Below are 6,487 nucleotides of genomic sequence, written 5' to 3'. Positions count from 1 at the left end.
CAGAGATCTCCAGTGGATGGTAGGGAATTCCAGGTGTTCTATGTGGAAGATATTGTGCTAACTGCATCAAGCCCTGGGATATTGAGGAGTCTCCTGGGGGAAAAAAATCTGCAAATCATACAAAGAAATTTGTCCTGTCCAACCATAAAAGGAAGAAAAAAATGAATGAAGAATGTTTGTTGCTTAGATTTTTATTCATTTATTTATTTTTATTATAGCTTTTTATTTAAAAATTATATGCATGGGTAATTTTACAGCACTGACAATTGCCAAACTTTTTGTTCCAATTTTTCACTTCCTTCCCCCCATCCCCTCCTCTTGATGGCAGGTTGACCAATACATGTTAAGTATGTTAAAGCATATATGTCCCAACAGTTATTTTGCTGTACAAAAAGAATTGGAGTTTGAAATAGTGTACTATTAGCCTGTGAAGGAAATCAAAAATGCAGGCTGACAAAAATAGAAGGATTGGGAATTCTATGTAATGGTTCTTAGTCATCTCCCAGAGTTCTTTCACTGGTTGTAGCTGGTGAACCAGCTCATTCATTTACTGCTCTATTGGAACTGATTTGGATCATCTCATTGCTTAAGAGGGTCAGGTCCATCAGAATTGATCATCATATAGTATTGTTGTTGAAGTATATAATGATCTCCTGGCCCTGCTCATTTCACTCAGCATCAGTTCGTGTAAGTCTTTCCAGGCCTTTCTGAAATCCTCCTGCTGGTCATTTCTTACCGAACAATAATATTCTATAATATTCATATACCACAATTTATTCAGCCATTCTCCAATTGATGGGCATCCACTCAGTTTCCAGTTTCTGGCCATTACAAAGAGGGCTGCCACAAATATTCTTGCATAGACAGGTCCCTTTCCCTTCTTTAAGATTTCTTTGGGATATAAGCCCAGCAGTAACACTGCTGGGTCAAAGAGTATGCACAGTTTGATAGCTTTTTGAGCATAATTCTCCAGAATGGCTGGATGTGTTCACAATTTCACCAACAATGTATCAGTGTCCCAGTTTTCCCACATCCCCTCCAACATTCTGCATTATCTTTCTCTGTCATCCTAGCCAATCTGACAGGTGTGTAGTGGTATCTCAGAGTTGTCTTAATTTGAATTTCTCTGATTAATAATGACTTGGTATTGCTTAGATTTTAATGTGTATCTGAATGCATGCCCTATAGAACTTGTCCAATAATGTATATGTGGGACAGAAGATACAGATGGACAATAAACTGTTCCTGTAGTTGAATAGGAGGAAGAGATCAGGTTTGATTGATTTTAGGAAAATACAAAATCCTTTTACTGATTGATCCAAGCTTCTTATGAAAGCAAAGGCCCATCTTTTCGATATATTTTACTGTTGCTCGACAGCTGATAACTTGTTGTGGAACATGGAAGACAGGTTTTGTTGTTTCTATTCTGATTTTTATTGGATTAGTCTGCCTTTGAGATCCTTTCATCTTAGATTTTGTGGCCAGCTAGGTCTGGGTCTCACAGATTGAGGCGTTAGAGTTGTACTTTGATGAAAGAGAGGCACAAATAGAAACAATAACAACTAGAAGAAACTTCTTTGTAATAAAAGTTTTTTTAATCAGTGATAATAGCACTTGGAATTTTTAAATTTACAACATGCTTTACATATATGTAACAATGCCTTTACAATGCTCTTGCTAACATCTGAAGGCCAGGTGTGTTACACTTCACCCCTCACCCAGGGTTCTCCAGTATCCTTATGTGGATTAGGTCTCTTGATTTTCCCACTGACTCCAACTCCACCAACTGTGTTTTCCAAATTTTAGGGACCAAGAACTCCATTTCCTTTTAACCACTTAAAAATCACCTTAGTTTTTTTTTTTTTTTTTTTTTTAACAAAGAAATATGAATAGTAAGACTATTAAGTGTGCAAATATTTTCCTTCAACATCTGAGTGACATAATTCCTCTATGTCACCTCCAACTCTAGAGATATCCCCAGTTTAACTCAGTTCCTGGGTAACATTAGTCTCATCAAATATCAAATCCAAAGCTCCCCTGGGAATTTTGCTTCTCAGTGCTTCCCTGTAGGGCTGGTGGCAATATCTGACTTGGAAGCCTGGGCTCTAAGGCTCCCCACCCCCCAAGCTCCTGCCCCATGGCTTGATCTCCTCCACTGACCATATATATATATATATAACAGATTCTTGGTGTTTCTCATGTGAGTGCCTCCATTTTAGGTGATAAGGACACAGGCTATTATCATCCGTGTTTTTCAGATGAGGAAACTGAGGCTGAGATAAATTAACTGACTTGCTCAATATCACACAGCTAGTAAGTTTATGAGGAAGAATTTGAACTCAGATATTCCTGACTCCACATCCAGCACTCTGTCTGCTGAGCCACTTAGCTGGCTGATAGACTAAGATATGAACAGAGAGCAAATTCATTGTTGCAAGAGCTCCTTTAAAAAGTCCCTATGTAGAGGTAATTAGGTGGCACAGTGGATAGAGCACCAGCCCTGGAGTTGGGAATAACTGAGTTCAAAATCAGCCTCAGACATGCACCATGTGACCCTGGGTAAAACACTTAACCTTGATTGCCAAAAAAGGTCCCTTGTTAGTGGCCAGAAACTGGGAATTGAATGGATGTCCATCGTTTGGAGAATGGCTGAATAAATTGTGGTATATGAATATTATGGAATATTATTGTTCTGTCAGAAATGACCAATGGGATGATTTCAGAAAGGCCTGGAGAGACTTACACGAACTGATGCTGAGTGAAATGAGCAGGGCCAAGAGATCATTATATACTTCAACAACAATACTATATGATGATCAATTCTGATGGACGTGGCCATCTTTAACAATGAGATGAACCAAATCAGTTCCAATTGAGGAGTAATGAACTGAACCAGCTACACCCAGAGAAATAGAAAAAATTTCTATTTTTATCCGCCTGCATTTTTTATTTCCTTCACAGGTTAATTGTACACTATTTGAAAGTCTGATTCTTTTTGTGCAGCAAAATAACTGTATGGACATGTATACATATATTGTATTTAACTTATACTTTAACATATTTTACATGTATTGGTCAACCTGCCATCTGGGGGAGAGAGTGGGGGGGAAGAAGGGGAAAAATTGGAACAAAAGGTTTTGCAAGAGTCAATGCTGAAAAATTACCCATGCATATATCTTGTAAATAAAAAGCTATAAAAAAAGGTCCCTTGTACTCATTTAATGTAGAAGGATTAATTAATGGAAAAATTAAAACTTTTTTTTTATGTTTGCAATGAGTTTCCCCTAAATATTTTCAGTGCTAAGTTGTTACTGACAGCATCTGTTGTACAATTTATTTTCAAAAAATTGTTTGAAGAAGTGCCCCATTTTATTATGATTAAGTGAAAGTTTTGTAGACTTTGGATTTTTACTGCTCTTGGACTCTGATTTATTCAAGACTGAAAATCTTTTGTTATTATATAACTAGGAACAGGGAAGGCTGAAGACAAGGAAGGAATTAAGAAACATAGGTAAGGCCAATGACATTCATTTGATATTGTAGATAAGATAAGATAGATTAAGATGACAGGCTTAGATGATCCATTCTTCATAGAAATTATTAAAGATCTGTACTTTGTAACTGCCAATAGAAAAGCTCCATATTTGTACAAAAATTCCTAAAAGGACTTCAACAGAAATAGCATTTTAGATTATTAGGTAGTTTAAAGGAGAATAGATTATGAACCAAAGGAGACTTTAAAAATCATTTAGTCCAATCCCCTCATTTAATAAATGTGGGATCTAAAGTCTAAACAATTTGGCCATAGTTAAAGCCAAAAATGGCAGTACTGGAATCTGAATCCCAGAGTCTCCACTGAATCTCCATTTCAAGTCTAATGACTTGAAACCTTCAAGATTATTAACTATCTTATTTTATGGATGAGGAAACTGAGGCACAAAGATAGCTTTGGTGATGATTTTGTCCCAATAGATCAACACATATGCTAATTGGTTTTTTTTTTTACCTTTAAACTTCCATAATCATAAACTTGACTTCCCTAAAGCATTTCCATTTTCCAGGATGTAGATGTGATTCTGACTGAAAAACTGACTGAAAAAAAAATTAAAGAATTAATAGATATTTTGTTGAGTATCTTTCATGTATCCTGTACGTGTAGAAATAGAAAAAATTATAAGAAGTTGTTTCTATTCTTCCCCCCTTCCCACTTAGTAGTATTTTATTTTTTTCCAATTCCATGTAAAGATAGTTTTCAACATTCATTTTTGTAAGATTTTGAATTCCAAATTTTTCTTTCTCCCTCTCCCCTTCTCAAAACAGCAAGCAATCCAATATAGGTTATCCATGTAGAACCATGTTAAACATGTTTCCATATTAATCATATTATTAAAGAAAAATCAGAACAAGAAGGAAAACCATGTCAGACAAAAAAAAAAGATTTAAAAAGTGGAAATAGTATGATTTGTGCCTTCAGACTCCATAGTGCTTTCTTTGTAAATGAATGAAATTTTTCATCATAAATCTTTGGGAATTGTCTTGTATCACTGTATTGCTGAGAACTAAGTCTATCACCATTGTTTTGTTGTTGTTGTTTGTCCTTCATTCTTGAAGAGGACCATGACATCAGGAAGGTGATGCCATGATGTACAAGTCAACTGATTTAAATGAGGGAGGAGTGCACAAAGTCACTAGCTTCCCTTTCTCCTCCAGAGCCATCTGAGTCCAAAGGCAAGATATAGATCAGGACGACAAATCATAGTTGCTCATCATACAATGTTGCTGTTACTGTGTACAATGTTCTCCTTCTTCTGCTTACTTCACTTAGCATCAATTCATGTCTTTCTAGACATAGATTTTCCAAAATCTGCTTTCTCAACATTTCTTACAGAATGATAATATTCCTTTATATTTATATCCCACAATTTGTTTAGCCATTCCCCAATTGATGACCATCCCTTCAGTTCCTAAGTTTTTGCTGAGTAGTTGTTATTCTTAAGATGTTTGCAATATAACTGTGGGCACAATGCTAACAGAGACTCATATGAAGTAATAATTAACATATAATTCAGGGTCAAATTGTGCAGTACAGACTAAATGTCACAAGAATAGTCAGAGAAGAGAAACTTGCTTGATATGGTAACAGAAGGCAGAATTTTAGAGGGAGAGATCACTTTCATTATTGTCATAGAAGAGGTGGCTCTGAGTTGGACTCTGAAGAGAAGCAAGTAAGAGACAGGCTGAGGAAAATCCATTCCAGGTATGGAGAATATTGTAGATGATATCTTTAGAGAACAATGGGTAGAAATTGAAAAGAGGCAAATTTAATAATAATAAGAAAATGTGATAATGATATAATTAGCATTTATATAGCACTTTGAGGTTTGCAAAGCATTTTACATGTATTATCTCATTTAATCCTCACAAAGGCCCTGGAGAAAGGGAGCTGCACTTGGCATCAGGAAGATCTGAATTTGAACCTTCAGAAACTTACTGTGCAATTTAATCTTTTTCAGTCTAGTTTCCTCATCTGTAAAATGGGGATAATAACATCACCTACTGCCCAGTCTTTTTTGAGGAAGAAGCTGACATGAGAGGAGTTGGCAGCCTCCATCACATCTTTACATCCAGTTTACTATGTGAGAGACTTCAGAGGATTTTCTCTTAGGTGAGCGATAGGATTCTACTTGTCTTGACTAAACTGACTTACCATGCTCCCAATGAAAAAAAGTTCCTTCACTTTGTACTGTCTGGCTTATATACTCCCAAATATACTTTCTCTGATTTTTGTTTTACTATTGATTTGAATAAATGGATTTCTTTGCTATCTGCTCTAAAGGACTGAAACTCAGAATCGATGCATTGAAGTTGGACAACTGAGCACTTAAGGCTAATTACCGATTGGACAATACTCTATAAGCATATGCTTGGAAAATAGCCTTTCCCACTATCCTGTGCTGGCTCGATAACTGTCGTATACAGAGAATTGTAGGAGGGACTAGGGGGTGGAGTAAGACTAGCCAGGGTTACTTCTGGGCAGGAGACAAAGAAGGAAGGTCACGGAGATTCTGCTTCCATCCAATTCAATCCTACCTCTAAAGACCAAGAATAAAGACCAAGGCCTTTTGCTTCTCCTGACTCCGGCTGATTCTAAGGTATCCAGGGTGCTAACGTCGTCATCACAATCTGCTATTTGTGTCTTCATTGTGGAAGGGAATTTTGTAGGAAGAGAGTCAAGCCTTAGATCTAAAACTTGGCGTCCTCTTTTCCTCATTAATGAACAATGATCAGCCAGTTAGCCTGAACTTGAAAACTACATCTCCTAGTTTAATCGTTATTTAAGAAAACAACTACATATAATTCTACCTGGTATCTCACATCTTTGAAGAGAACAGAGTGGTCATATTTCTGGATCCAACCTCCTGCTTCTCTTCCTGGCAAAAATTAAAATCACCCATGGAAAAGAAATAGAGAAGAAGAGGTTGGAGAT

Source organism: Sarcophilus harrisii, chromosome 2 (genome assembly GCF_902635505.1).
Source record: "Sarcophilus harrisii chromosome 2, mSarHar1.11, whole genome shotgun sequence".
In the NCBI taxonomy this organism is placed as follows: Eukaryota; Metazoa; Chordata; class Mammalia; order Dasyuromorphia; family Dasyuridae; genus Sarcophilus; species Sarcophilus harrisii.
The sequence above is the reverse complement of the archived record's forward strand: the minus strand, read 5'-3'. Positions refer to the sequence as shown.